At 48.4% G+C, this 16032-nt stretch overlaps 1 protein-coding gene across 3 annotated transcripts in view; it reads left to right on the top strand.

Moving 5' to 3' along the window:
* PRKN (parkin RBR E3 ubiquitin protein ligase) overlaps positions 1-16032 on the top strand; it is a 1287019-nt gene that overhangs the window by 1258814 nt on the left and 12173 nt on the right. The gene's annotated exons all lie outside the window — the stretch shown is intronic.

Below are 16032 nucleotides of genomic sequence, written 5' to 3' on the forward strand. Positions count from 1 at the left end.
TTTATTCCAAATGGTGCCTAACTCTCAGCGGCAGAGCCCCAGATACCATCATCGTGACTCTCCTCTGGCTTGCAACAGGCTCCCTGTGGTCTTTTCCCAGCACAGACATTGAACACCATGGGTGCATGGCCAGAGACAGGATGCTCTCAGGGCAGCCCGGCCCTCTGCACGGCGCTTTGCAGCTCTGGACCCCCTCGAGGCTGCCGGTGCTCGCCGGCCACCAGTAACAGCCTCTTTTATGGCCACCAGCCGGTGGGTCTCTACCTCCACCCCCCCTTTTAGAGTTTGTGTCCTAGGACCACTCCTGCTACCAACTCCCATAGGTCAGGTTCCCAGGGAAACAGCCTCTGAGACTTGCACACAGGGGGGTCTTGGGAAACGCTGTCCGGGGCAGCAGCAGAGGAGCAGCAGGAGGCAGGACTGAGCAGACAGAGGTGGTGACTCCATCTGAACGGAAGGTGGGGTGGAGCTGGGAAGTCAGGTGGCTCTCGAGAGTCGTCTGCTCTGAGGCAGGGGGACCAGAGGTTAGCATGAATCTGTGTCACTGGAGGTGGCCTGTCCCCACATCCAGGAGTGCTCTTTGAGGGAAGGTGCTGGATAGCATCTCAGTGGAGAACCAGCAGCAGCCAAAGTTCCCAGCAGCTGCTGTGGGGCCCGATGTGGCAGCCGCCCACCCCCAGAGGCAAGCCCAGAGAGATGCCCGGTGCACTGGTGAGGGCAGCCAGGACGACTGAGAGGTGCGGTTGGACGTCGGGGCTGCAGACCCTGTCAATGAGCGAGAGCACAGGATGAGAGAAGCGGAAGTTCAAGTCGGTGCTCGGACTTCTGACTCGGGCGGATGGTGGTGCCCTTCCCTGGAAGAAGAAACTCTGCGGCAAAAGCAGGGTGTGCAGGGAGCGCCGGCTCGCTTTGGACCTCGGAGAGCAGGTGTTCGGTGGGTGAAGGGAGGGGTGCACAGGGCACCTGCGCGGGGATGCCCAGGCTGGAGCCAAGGAGATAGTCCAGTTGCTCCCCCTCCCTCCTCCCTGTGGTCCCTACCCCAGCCTCCCCCTCCTCGGGTGTTCAGCCAGAGACCAGGAGAGGTGCCTCCCCAGGAAGGAGAACGAGACCGGGATGCTCGGACGAGGCTGCATACCTGGATCTGTTTTGCCTCCGTATCTCATCCCCGTTATCTCTTGGCCGTTTTCTGTGCTCCGCCCATGCGCCTTCCAGAACTGGGAGCCGGGTGAACTTTATTCTCCCAGAAGTGCAGGTCCCGGTTATTTAGGTGTGTAGTTCCGGAATCATCTGTTGGTTTAAGTAAAGCAGCTTTAGTGGTAACCACTTCCCTGAAGCCTTCAGGGCTGCCCTCAGCCTGGTGGGGGCGCGGACGCCGGTGGTGGTGATGCACCCCTACGGGTGTGTCCCAGTACGTGGCTCAGTGCCAAGGAGCCGAGTGAGTGCCTGGACCCCCACACCCTCTGTCGCCCATTTCCCAAGCACTTAGCCTGCGAGGGGAGCGGGGCTGGTACTCACTCACCGGACCCGGTTCCGATTTTCCCCACTTGCAAGCCAGTCCCTCAGATTCTAGCAGCCGTTGTTCCTCCCCTGCCACATGGGGCCAGTAAGATCTCCTGAGCTATAAATAATGAAACGAGCAGGCATGTGAATCATTTCATAGGTTGTAAAGTACAGCAAAATGGTAAAACCTGGGCTTCGGGTGTTTTTAAGGCTGAATGCTAAAAATGCCAGGCATGACAGAGAGAGAAAATGAAAGATGACACCAAAGGACAAAGGAAGGTGTGCGGGCACACGCGCACACACACGCACATGCACGTGCACTCTGACACACGGAGCGGCCCTCAGAGGCAGACCCTGACCACACAGACCAGGTCTCTGTCTCTCCAGGGACCCTCCTGCCCTTCAGACGGCTCCCTTGTTCCTTCACTCCGGGAAGAGCCCGCGCTGAGCCGCCGGCTGCAGCACTTCCTGGGGCCCAGCCTCTCCCGGGGGGCCTCCCCCCTCTCTCTGGAAGCCTCCCCAGCCTGGTGTTCACGCTGGGGAGCACAACGGCCGGGCGGCCGGAGCCCCCTTACCTCAGCCCCAGCCAGAGATTGGCCCTCCTCCCAGACAACTTCCCAGAGCCCCCCATCCTCAGCAGCCCGGCTCTGAGCACCTCCCCAGGCAGGGGCAGGCTCCTGGGCAGGGGCTGCCTCTGTGGCTTCTGGATCCAGGAGGGGAGTAGGGATCCCGGGGAACCTGCTAGAGAAGGGCCAGATGTAGACTCCTCTCCCTTATTTGCTGGTCTGTATCCTGTGTAACAGACAGAACCTCACACACACACACACACACACACACACACATACACACATGCACCCCCCCCACCCCCTATGCCCCCCACAAACACACCCCACACCAGAGACTTTTATCTCCACCCAAGGAGGACATTCTGCGGGAAGCCTGCGGGAAGAGGGGACACATGGCTGCAGAGCACCCGCTCCTTCACCAGATGGCGCCAAATCCTTAAGGGAAAAGATACTTGGCAAGAACCAGCGGCCAAAATGAAATGGGGGCGGGGGTGGGGGGGACAAGGATCATTTACCACTTTGGACTGACCACAGGGACAGGAGAATCAAAGGACTGTTTTCACAGGAGCAGCATTCCCGAGCGAAGGGCAGGTATGAAGAACTAAGCTGGCCACTGGCTGCTGTAAATCCTTCACTCATTGATAGATTAACAATGGGGGGGGCGGTGCGGGGAGAATACGTATTGTCACACGCAGGAGGGCTCGTTGGCCATTTGTGGGGAAAATGGTTCTTCTGTTCTATGTGATTACCTCCTAACAAATGAAGCCCTCGCCCAACACAAGCCCAAAGGGCTTGCACGTTTAAATTGCTCACTTCTGTTTTCCAAATTTTCGTTTCATTTCTCTCAGCGAGAACTGCCTGGGCATCTCTCGTCGGCCCGGCCTTATTCTGTGAGGAATCCAAGGCAAGGCAGAAGGGTTTTGAAGTCCAACAGATCTGGTCTTGAAAATGAGTTTCAGCCCCGACAAGCCGTCGTGGTTACTTTCTGTGACCCTGAGCTAGGCAGTGGAGCCCAGTGGGTCTGTCCAACGCTAGTCTAGTTGTTGATGTGAACGCTTTTTTAGATTTGGCCAACATTACATTTCCAGGTGTTCATTTCTTTAAGTAAAAGAGGTACCCATAATGTGGGTGGGCCTCAACCAATCAGTTGAGACTCTTAAGAGCAAACATGGAGGTTTTCCAGAGAAGAAAGAATTCTGCCTCAAGACTGTAGCAGGAACTCTGCCCACCTGCCCTACAAATACTGGACTTGCCAGCTCCAACAATCCCAGGAGCCAATCCCTTAAAATGATTCTGTATATTTTATACATACATATATATATATATATATATATCCTGTTGGTTAGGTCTCCCTGGAGAATCTTGACCCATACGTTAGTTGTAGTCATTATTAAGTGACTCATGTAACCTCTCAATGCCATGCTTTCCTCGTCTGTAATGTGATACTGTAAAACCAGGCAGATTTATTGAAATGATGCACACATAACGCCTAGCTTGGAGCCTGACAAATCAGAGTGTGTGCGGGATGAGGCAGATCTGTCCTCATCCATCCCACCCCCGTGTACTTACACCACAAGCTCTTGGGCCGGACCCCTACAGCTGATGTTGATACCCGCCCGGTCTGAGAAGCCCCCTTCTGCTAATGGAAGTGCCACAAGACAGGGATGTTTGGGTTTGTTGTTTGATTGTTTGTCATCCCTTTTGTTTGCTAATGCATCCCTAGTACCTAGGACAGTGTCTAGCACATCACAGGTGCCCGACACTTGCTTATGGAATGAATAGAATTCAGTGTCAGCTACAACAAAAATAATAGTCTGCTTTGTACTAGGACAGCCTCACTTGACACAGAGGACAAGGCTGTGTTCTCTGCTCTGGCTTCCTTTTCGCATGAGTGGTGCTTCCATATTCAAAATCCCCCATCTATGTTGAAATTTTAGTTAATTACTTTGCTAAGCAAGCCATGAACTAGAGATCTTTGTTACCAAAAATCCAAATTAGCTTATCTTCCTTGATCAAGTGTAGATGATTCCCTATATGTCAACTTGTAATAATAGTTGGAACACAAAGCACTTTAAAACGCCCAGTAGGGGCACCTGGTTGGCGCAGTGGGTTAAGCCTCTGCCTTCGGCTCAGGTCAGGATCTCAGGGTCCTGGGATCGAGCCCCGCATCGGGCTCTCAGCTCGGCAGGGAGCCTGCTTCCTCCTCTCTCTCTCTGCCTGCCTTTCTGCCTGCTTGTGATCTGTCTCTCTGTCAAATAAATAAATAAAATCTTTTTTAAAAAGCCTGATAAATGATAGCTATTAATAATCTTGCTACTTAATATTTATGCTGTTCCATTTCTCCATCAGTCTCAGAATAGACTAATAGACATTCTTTGTTTTCCTTTCCCTCTGTGAAGCACTTAAGGTCCCACTGGGCGGGACTGTAGACGTCCAACCCAGCAGTGCTCGGGGTACACATTGCACACCTGCAGAAATCGCCATTGGTATCGTCATCAAAAATGTTCTTCTAAATTTCATTTGAGAGTGTGGCCCATGAAGTTTGGAACTCAGCGGTGAGATTGTAGCCTAGCACGGGCCTCAGCCAGACGCTCTATCACATACTAGTGCTCCAATGAGTTCTTAAATACCTATATATGTTCTGTGTCTATATCTATAGATATATAATACATAGAAATTACTAATATATATTCCTATTTTAAATTATATATTATTAATAATAATGTATATATATTACCCCAAAAGAGACAGTAATCGTTTTTAAAATGTGAGAACAATAAAGAAGATCAGAAAAATGAAATAAAATGTGAGAACAAAATCTGTTGTCACCTTTAGCCCTGAGAGGTAAGGCAATGCTCCGACTCGCCGGCAGGGGGCAGACTGCTCACAAGAAGTGGCCTTCCACTAGAACACCTGTTAGATTTGCTGGGGTTCTGGGAAAGTTGAGAAGGCTGCCTACGGTCTGCAGAGGTGGGAGTTGGCAGTAATTCCGTAGAAGTGATGTTATCTGGGCATTCAGTTTTGATGAGACGGGTGACCCTTCCAAGCTGGCATTCGCCCGAAAGCATTCACATCTGAATTAAGCCGACCATATCTTCAGCGATTAATGGCAATCACACCCTTTTTGGAAAATAGATTTGAACTTGACTTTCGGAATTAGGATTTACTTTTCCGAATGTTGTCTAAACAGATGTCACAAATAAGTTGCTTCAAGCCTGAAAGACAACACGTGTGTGAACAGTCTCTCCATAGTCTAACTTACATATATATTAGCAACAAGCTCCAGGCACAAATTTTAAAATGTGCCTGAGGACCCCTTGATTTACCTGTATTGTCCAAAAGACAGTGAAGGCCAGTCCAGACTTGCAGCTGTCTTTTTGATTTTGTACGAACGCACATAGTCTGATATTCCCCTCTCACTCAGCCAGAGATGATGGTGATGAAGGTGGTGACTGATCATGATGAAGGTGATGATGAAGGTGATGATGAAAGCGATGATGGTGATGACAATAAAATAATAATGATTATGGTCGCAGGAAGCAGGAAGTTAGCATTCAGGTGTACCAGGCTTTGTACTACCTCCTCTGCCCGTTTGTCTTAACGACTCACACCAGCCCTGGAAGTATCTACCACGTTCATCCCACTCACAGATGAGCCGAGCCTGAGTCCGGCCACCCATCCAGTTACACAGCAGGGACAGAGTGAAGCTGGGACTTACCTCAGGGGTGATGATTTCAGTTCCTGCTCAGCGGAGAGCCTGCTGCTCCCTCTCCCTCTGCCTGCTGCTCCCTCTGCTTGTGCACTCTCTCTCGCAAATAATTAAAATCTTTAAAACAATTTTTCCAGGGGCGCCTGCGTGGCTCATCATTAAGTGTCTGCCTTCGGCTCAGGTCATGATCCCGGGTTCTGGGATCAAGCCTGGTGTGGGGCTCCCTGCTCCCTGCTTCTCCTCCTACTCTCCCTGCTTGTGTTCCCTCTCACTGTGTCTTTCTCTGTCAAATAAATAAATAAATAATTTCTTTCCCCGCCATATAAGCAAAAACCGTGGTCCCCTCTTTTAGCCATAGATTGGCTGTCAGGCCAACATTTTCCTCGGCTAAAGCAATTTTGAAGTTATATAGGACAATGCAGGAAACTACTGTTTTCAGCCATCTAATAGGTGAGAAGAGGGAATTGTCCCATCCCACTCCCACCCCCACAGCACACACCATCCCATCTCTTGATGGGCCAACAGTAAGCAGGCACAGAGGCCCATGAAGTTAACCTAATTGTTACACTGCCCTATATGAGACACAGCCAATCGCATGGGAGGGCGAGAATGCTGAATCACCCAAGACCTTCACTGCTGGCAACACAGTAACAAGGCCCTGCTTTGTAGCTCAAGACTGAAGCCTAGCAGAGAAAAAGTTTATCCAGCCAAGGGAGGGAGGTGGCCCCAAACCTCCCAGGAACTCACAACCCCCCAGCTGTTCTTAAAGATTCAAATCCAGACCTACTGAATCCAGATCCCCAGGGTGTGAGCACAAGAATCTGTATTTATTTAAAGCAAAACAAAACAAAACACCTTTCCATGGTCCTGAAGCCGTGGGCATCTGGCCGTTGCTTACAGTCATTCCAGAGGGATTTGAACAGCAGTATCGAAGGCACTCCAAAAGGATGCTAGGCTAAGACACGCTCATGTCCTTGGAAAGAGCTTGATAACAGCCCTTTTCCCTGGAATTGTTAATCAAAGGTCTAACACAAACTGTCACTTGGGCACCCACAGCCCACTAGAAGGATGTTCCGGGGCTGTGTTTCTCGGTTCCCCGGTGTCGGTTAGAGCTGTAGCAGTGATGTGGGTCTCAGCCAGAGATGATGGTGCTCCATCGTCTCCTTCCATGTGGATCCAACAGAAGAAGCCAGGAAGCAGTAAGGGTAACTTTGATGTGGTGCTGTGGCCCCTCGAGGGCTTCCTTGGTGGCTCTGTCCTGCCCAAGAGGAAGGCAGGCCTGAGGTGTAAGGTGCAAGGGGACCCTCAGAGATAATAAGGACAAAGAGAAGGCATGGGCTTTGGCAGTTGGGCTCTCACTCGTGTCCTTTCTAGAACGGTTTCAAGAGGCCACGCGGAAGTGAGAGCCAGACCGCAATAGCGGGAGCATGAGGGGCCCCGTGGCGCCGGCCTGGGAAGTGAAAGGTTTCTCCGTCTCCCCTCCTGGCTGCCCGTGACCTTGTCATGCCCTTGAGTCCCTTAGTCCTCTTCGTACCATGTGACATCTAGCAAAAGAAACACACGGTAGTGGCAAGAGCGTGGATACGCAATCGGAGAGCTCGGGGTTCCATTCTGATTCTGCTGCTCAGACTGCGACCTTGGCCCAGTCCAGTCGTCTCTTGAAGCCCTGGCGGCAGAAACGGTCGACAGCCAGACCCGCCTTCCAGGGAGGCTACAGTTGCTAAATCAAAGATCGCCATAAAGCCCCTGACAGGGAGAGCACCCTTCCTAGTATAAGAGAAACAGTACCACCGTTTGTTCCTCAAACCCTTCCCCTCCAGGCTCCAAGATCCTGGAGCCGCCAGCCTCCCCTCCACCCCGCTCAGCACCTGCGCGCTGCAGGCTGTAAACCGCGCCCTCGCAGGGGTCGCAGCTCGGTGCCTAGACACACACCTTTGTGCCTTTGTGTCAGCCCACACTGAAGGATTCATGGACTCAGCGGGAAAACAGGCCAAAGGGCAAGACGGCCGATTCCATGAGCATCTGAGAAGTGGAAGGCCCTCTCATTATTGGGAAAGGGTTCTGCAATACGGCTTCTGAGTTATGCACAGAACTGCTTCATGCCTGTGGGGATGGGGGCAGGGGAGGCAGTCACCTCTGCCACCAAAAAAAATAAAAAAAAATCATACCTTAGCAATTTTCTATGAGTTAACTTCTAATTTTTCAAGGCTCTAGAACACCTGGGCCCTAATCAGTTGTAGGTAGTAAGAGTGACCTGTCCCAGGAGACAGAGACTCCTACCGCATGAAACTAGAAAGCATTTCGCACAGTCACCATTCTGCCCTGTTCCTGAGGTGCTGGGGGATTTCACCTGCCCCAGGCTTTCTCCTCTCTTGTCTCTGGTGATTACACATGGGCATCTCCACCCGTGTCCTTGGCTTCTTGTCTCACGTGGGCTCCTAAGCCCTCCGAAGCTTTAGGCATCTCTCTGCAGAGTGGGCACTGAGCTCTCTCGACCCCGACCTCGGGTACCCAGGGTTGATACCCACACCTTCAGCTGCCGCAGGGATGTCTACACCGGACTGCTCAACCAGGGCACCGTGTGCCAGCAGCTCATCCTTTCCCCATACGACATCTTCCCATGCGTCACTCCTTAATTTGGTAAGTTGTCTCCACTGTGGTGCAGGGGGACCGGCCAGTGTCAGTGAGAGCCTGCCCTCATGCTGCTCCAGGCCTTAGACCGAATGCCCTCCCCACGCTCCAGGCCTGCCTGTGGTTCCACACAGGCTCTGGAAGGAGCACAGTGCAGTGGGAACGCTGAGGCTTAGGAAGCAGACAAGAGCTATGTGTGCCTTTCCAGCGACATCTCCTTGGGGGGTGATACAACCTCTCCAGGCTCATTTTCTGCATCTGCAAAACAACGATAGCATGATTTCATGTGTGGGTTATTACAAGGATTAAAGGTGATAGATGTAGTGTGTTTGGCACATAGTAGGTTCTCAGTAAATGGCACCTCTTATTCTAATAAAAACAACCTGTTTAAGACCGTGTGCAGTATGCCTACAACCTTCTGTGTCTCACATATAGAATAATGTCTGTGTCCCCTAACACGTCGGGCTTCTCTGACTCTCTTGCTAGTTTGCACACGACCCCTGGAGCCCTCCTGAGCAGGGGCTTTCCTTCCGTTTCCTGCCCTGTGCACTCACCATGGTTTACTTAACATTTGTCATTCCCCTAGTATGTCGTCAGGCCATTCCCTCTGTCTAAAGTGGCCCCATTTATCTATTCAGATTCTGCCCACCACTTGTGAAAGCACCTGCTCGGATACTCACTTCCTTTGAGTCTCTCCACCCTTCCAGAATCCTCCGTGCAGCCTCTCCCAGGAGACTCGACGTCTCCTTCCCCAGTATTGCTCCCCAACCCCGGCTGCTCTCATAAGGAGGCACATCACACGTTGTGTCTTATCCACACCACTGGGTTTTCACATTCTGAGACGAGAAGCCCCGTTTTTCCAATGAGCCTCGCGGCCGAGCGCCGTAGTCATTGGCCCAGTCCGTCCCGAGGCTTGGAGCGCCCGTTGTGAGCTCAGCCGGCACTAGGGGCTGGAAAAGGATGCCCAGGGATGCGTGTTGGGCAGCATTTTCTTTGGCCTGTTTTGAATGTGTCTGCTCTGAACGTTGGGTCTGAAACCACAGCACTCGTGTCTTCCTGTTTTCACCTTTGCAGCCCTGTGGGCTTAGACCTGCTGTTATGATTTCAGATAGAATGACTTGATACTCGTTCTGTCCCCTGACTTGTCTGAAATCTAATCTTGCGACTTAGGCGGCCACGACACCTAAATATTGAACCGTGAAGCGCTCGAGCCGGAACCTGGCACTTGAGCAGTTCGTTAAACTCTCTCCTTGTTGGTCAGATTCGGTGTCCAGAGTTTGTCACACAGTCGTGTGTATGTTCGTATGTGGTTGGGGCTACCATTAGCCTCTATTAATTGAGAGATTAACTATGTCATCCCCTACATGTATAAAATGTGATGATACTCTAGCCATCTTCTTGAGCTGATCAGTGTCCTGATGCACCGCTCACCAGCAGAGCCTAGAACTAGGTCCCTGGCTAGCCAAGGCTCTTCTCAGATTCGCTCAGCCCTGCTCCTTGGCCAGTCCATTTTGCCTCTCTTGTTCTTCGCCTCCAGATACAATATGGTAGGGCTTGTTCCCCAGTAACGAGAGCGGACAGAAAGTAGGGAGCTACAGCAGTCCGGAAATGTGTGGTGATCCTCTGCGGAGGGAAGGGTCAGCCTGCCAATGAGCCTTTACTGAGTGCTCGCTGTGTATCGGGCAGAGCTCAGGACCCCAGCCCTGCTGTAAGCCCTAGATGGGAAGGCTAATGAGCACAACACCCAGGGATCTATCCTCCCGGCCAGGATCCTCTGAGACTGAGGGCATTTCAATAATTTCGTTGGGACAATAGGTAGAGATCCTAGGTGTTTTAAAACATAGTTGTCTTTTTTTTTCCCTTGGGTGTCCAAAGCCCAGCAGATTAGGAAATGACTGACGTGGAAAAGAATAGTATGTTCCTCCCAGATCCCGAGAGAAGGGGCAGGTGACACCCTGCAGGGCCCCTCGGAGAAGCTCTGGGGCTGGTCAGGAGTCAGAGGCAGCAGGGAAGACAGGGACAAGAACCTTTGCTGTGGTCTCCGTGGGAAGGAATGGGCAAGGCAGGGCGAGCGGGCTTTGGATCAGCTGGTCTGAACAATTTCAGTGCGCTCTGGGGTACAGGAGCTGTCCTTCGTCGTCTGGTACCTGGCCCAGGTGTGATTAGGACAGGGGAATGGTGGTCGGGAGTGTAGGAGCCCATTAGAGGAGGTGGCTGGGTACGGACTCTGGATTGGTTGGTTTGCCCATGAAGGTCATGCTAGAGTTGTTTACTGTCCCTTGGGGGGGCGGTCCCTCTGGTGTCCAGGGTGCCCCACATGTCAAAGCATCAGCATAAAACAATGTCTCAGACATACAGCAAACCAAGACGCGTGGTCACCCTATCAACACGAGAAGCATGTCCCCTGTGCCCCCTCCCGCCACCTCTCTCAGGACCACACCCCGCCCCACTGGCCCACCCGGGGCTCTTCTCCCCGTCAGCATCCTGGGAAAGCCCCGGATCCCTTTGCAGCAGTCCATGCTCAGCCCAGGAGGTGCCGACCCAAGGCTCCAGATCCTGGCTGGCCTCTAGAATGAGTAATAGGAGCTTCAGAGTTTCTAATCCTGTAGAAACTGTCCATGCATTTAAAATAAAGAAGAGGTGTGCTTTCTCCCCTACGCAAAAGTCTTCGAAACCCGAAGTCTAGACAGGAAATGCTGACAAAGCAAAACCTTGAAGGTGAAAACAGAAATTGCTGCTCTAGCATGTTCCTTTCCTCTCTTCTACCATGAATCAAAACCTCCTTAGCTACCTCCCACTCCACCGAGATACTGCAGGCCGACTGGCCGAACCATTTCCGTTCACTCCAGTGTGCAAGTGGTTACACAAGAAGTGTTTTGTTACTCCTCCCAGGTGTGGAGTTGTCCATACCCTATCCTGAGGGACCTTGAGCTGGGGATGCCAGGTGCACAGCCATTGGGGAGCAATCCTCGTGCAACCCCACTAACCCTGTTCTTGTCCTCCATGCTCTGGGGATCAGGAAAGAAGACAGAGAAAGCTGGTGTTTTGACAGGAAATTATTTCTCTTTGCATGCCATGATTTTTATCCTTCTCTGAAAGATCAAGCATATCAATAGAAATCCAGTTTCCTGATTCCTTTTTTAAAAGATTTTACTTACTTATTTGACAGAGACCACAAGTAGGCAGAGAGGCAGGCGGGGGGAAGCAGGCTCCCCACTGAGCAGGGAGCCCGGTGCCAGGCTCCATCCCAGGACCCTGAGATCCTGGCCTGAGCCAAAGTCAGAGGCTTAACCCACTGAGCCACCCAGACGCCCCTCTGGTTCTTGATAAACTTTCAGTAATGTGCTGCTGATAGTCTCTGAAGCTTCTTGAAGTCACTCTCTGAATCTTTTTCTTGGGGAGAGCATAATATCCTTTGTCAAAATAAACATTTTATTCACCCAGCTGAAAATGCTTTTTTTATTTTTAACAATTTTATTTATTTGAGAGAGAGAGAGAGAGAGCATGAGTCGGGAAGGGGGGATGGGGAGGGAGGCAGAAGGAGAGAGAGAAGCAGACTCCCAGCTGGGCAGGAAGCCTGATTCAAGGCTAAATTCCAAGACCACAGGATGATGACCCTAGCAGAAGGCTGACGCTTAACAGACTAAGCCACCCAGGCGCCCCTGAAAATGCTTTTAATTTGGCAACATACCCACATGTCCGGAGGCAGAAACTTCCACCCAGGGGAATTCTGCTGAGAAATTGTCATGAGAAGTACAGACTCCTCTATAAGAACATATATCTCAAGGTTGTTTAGACTGATAAGAAGCCGCCCACATTTTGAGATTAAGGAAACTGGATGCATTCAGACCCCGGAAAACAATGCAAACTAAAGTTCTGTACACACACACACACACACACACACACACATATGCCTCTATAAATGATATGGGGAAAGGTTCATGATGTGTTTTGAAGGGAAAAAAATGGATTACAAAAATAATATGTATAGTATATGTAAAATTTTTAAAAGACTGAAAATATAGGCATAAAAATGTAGACAGTGGTTATATCTGGTGAGGGGCTGCAGGTGATTTTTATCGTCCTTTAATCCTTTTCTTCATCTCTCAAAATTTTCTTAATGAATATGTACATTTTGAAATGAGATTTTTGAAATATATCTACCTTTAAATAGTGATTGCAATCACATAATAGTACCAAAAATGAGAGCATTTGAAACTTATTTTACTGTAATTTCCACATACATATTTAAAATAAGATTTGGGTTTTAATATGAAAAACACATTAGATATGTGCATACATAATATACTATAAAGCAGTATATTAAGCAAAGGAATAATGATTTTCAAGAAGTAAAGTGAACACACCTGCACACCACCCACTGTAAGTAGCAGAGCTTCGAGCCGACCTCTGACATCTGACCGTGAGCCCTTAGCCAGCCCGCCTCCCTTTTGCCCAGGGAGACCACTGCCTTACATTATACATGAATCACCTTCCGTATGTCTTCGGGTTTTTAACATGCATTTGCATTTTCTTGCTATCTAATGAGTGTTTTTTGAAAGCACCTATACTTTTATCACAAATCTGTGTTTCGGCTTTACATAAAAGAAGTCATATTGTATGTTGTTTTGGCAACTTGCTCTGTATTCCTCCACCATTATGTTTTCTGACATTCAGTGTGCTGATGTGTATTCCTGAGTCCGTTCGTTTTGAAGGCTGTGTAGTATTTCATGGTTATAAAGATGCCACAATTTATATTTCCAGCCAACTGTAGGTGAACACATGGGCTGTTTATAATTGCTTGCTGTTCTAGCCAGGATGCTATAAATATCCTTGTGACCACCTATCTGCTGAAGCAGGGACCCTTAATCTGGGGTGCAAGGTTCATGAATAGAATTCAAGGGTCCATTAACCTGGATGGGAAAAATTGCAATGGTATTTCCATTAGCCCCTTACTAAAATTCAACATTTCCCTCAATATCAACATTGACCATAAACTAGAGTAATTTTAGAGTAATTTTAGCACTATCTGTGGCTTAATCCAATAGAAGTTACTTACATTGTCATATCAAGTTATAGTTTCTACAGATGTCCTAAAACATCACTTATGCTCATCACAGCCTCAAAATAATGGTAATTTTACATCAGCCACTGGATCCTGCTAACTAATGTGTTAACAACAACAAAACACATACAGTACTATGCCCAAAAAAATCTATTATTTAATAACCATATTTCAAGATAGCTGGCTCCTTTGAATTTTACATTTTGCAATTTAAAACTTCCTGAGAAGTCCAAAGACTGCCAAAGGGAACCATGGCACCAAAAAGAAAAGTTTAGAACCCCACTCTAGACCAAGGGCAGGTATGGTAGGTCCAGTCATGGCCCTTAGTAGTTAGATGCCTGCACCCTACTCACTGACCCCTGGGAATATGGTACCTTACCTAGCAGAAGGGGCTTTGCAAATGGGATTGGGGGTGATTCCTAGGTGATCCAACTGGGTTGCACCTAATTGCATGATCCCCCAAAAGGAGGGAACCTTTTCTAGATGAACTCAGAGAGGTGGGGCAGAAGAAGAGGCAGGAGATATTCAAGCACGAGAAGGACTCCTCCTCCCCCTTTGCGATTGTTGGTGAAGGGAGCCAAGACCAAGGGAATGCAAGCAGCCTCTAGAAGCTGAGAATGACCCCCAGGTGACGGCCAGCCAGGAAACAAACCCTCAGTCTGCAGCTGCCAGCAGCTGAATTCTACAATAGGCAATACGTAAATGAATGAACATGACTGTTTCAATAAAACTTTATTTACAGCATAGTGGCAAACCGGATTTGGCCGATGGGCCATCCTTTACCAACCCTTTCACTAGATTACCATCCACTTCACACCTACTGGGAGTACTGAGCTATTTGCCATCATTTCTGCCGCTTGATACTTTTGATATCTTTCTATATTTCTATACTTCCATGTCTTGCTTTCTTTTTGACTTTTTGTTTGCTTTTTCCATTAATTCTATTTTTTCCTTATTCAGAAGCAAAATACTTTTTTTCTTTTAAGGTTTACACTAGAAATGTAAACATCTTAATGTGACAAGGTCAATGACCCTCAGCCTAAATAATATAAGCACCTCAGAGTCACTGAATTCTGTTACTTATATGCAGTTCTTGTCCAGCGTTTTAGTTCGACCTTGATACTTTTAAACCGATAAAGTGTACATGATTTTGATAGTCTTATATAGTCAACATTTGCTTTGTTGTACCCGCACAGAACCATTTTATTTGCCCACAGTTGCTTTTTGTGACTCAGGTCTTCCTTTGGACTTTATCCTATTGGGATTTTCCTTTAGTGAAGGTCTGTTGATGAGAAATACCCTGTATCTGATGTCTGAAAGTGTTTTTATTAATACTTATTTTGAAAATTAATTTTGCTTATCTATAATTCTAAGTAGACTGGTTCTCCTTAGTACTTTGTGGATCTTATACTACTGTCTGCTAGCGCCCATGGGTTAAAGAAATCTGCCGTCAAAATAATTGTAGCCTCTTTGTAGTTAATTTGTTTTCTTTGCCTCTGTCTTCAGTACTGTTTCCCCTGCATGACCTCTGTTATCTTGGTCTGGAACCCTAGAGAAGTGTACTTTCTCACTCTCTCCCCACTAACTTGTACTCTCCTTTTCATACTTTTTACTGTTTGCTCTCTGATCTGCAGTTTGTATAATTTCTCCAGCTTCATCTTCCAGTTTACAAATTCTCCATCATTTGTATCTAATTTGCTATGTAATTCTTCAACTGGGTTTCTAATTTTAATCATTGGTTTCTTTGCATTCAGAAAAATGTGCAAAAGAAATAGGTTTTCTTTTTCAAATCTGCCTGGTTCATTATAATAACCTCATATACCTTTACCAAACTTCTCATACTTTTATTTCTTGGAGCATATCAAACATATTTATTTTGTACTCTGTATCTGATCATTCCAGTATCTACAACATTTGCTGGTCGGATTCTTGAGTTTTGTATTTCTGCCACTTTCACTTATGATAGCTTCTTTCCTCCTGTACTAGGTAACTTCTCTATTGTGATCTTGTGCTCTTTGGAATTTTATTTGTGTGACTTTTTTTTTTTTTTTTTGAAGTTTGGCTTTTTTAAGTGTACTACTATATGGAAAATAGTTTTGCTTCAGCCAGGTTCCTGGGTATGCTACCAGAGTATTTCAAATTAACTTTTTGGCTCGGGTTCTTTATTCAGCTAATGAGTGGTGAATTCTTTTCACTACCAGTAATGAATTCTTTTCACAAAAACCTTGCATATGGGGCTTAATGGTTAGGAATTCTCAGAGAGGCTTTGTCTCCCCAACCTTCCTCACCATAAGGCTGGAACCAGCACAAAGCTTTATTAATTCTTAATCCATTCTCTCTTCGGGGAAGACTTTTTTCCCTAGTCCACCAGCTGTGCAGGTCACCCCTCGGGAGTCTAGGTTGTCTGTGTGTAATGGGAAAATTTGATTCCACCTTCCACCCTGCTCTGGCCCAGGTTTTCTCTCTGTACTCTCTCTGGCTCTGCAAAGAGCCAGACTCTGGGCAGCCTGAGACCAGGAAAATACAACACAAGCCCCAGATTCCTCCTTCCCTTAACCAGG

Source organism: Martes martes, assembly GCF_963455335.1.
Source record: "Martes martes genome assembly, chromosome: 6".
In the NCBI taxonomy this organism is placed as follows: domain Eukaryota; kingdom Metazoa; phylum Chordata; class Mammalia; order Carnivora; family Mustelidae; genus Martes; species Martes martes.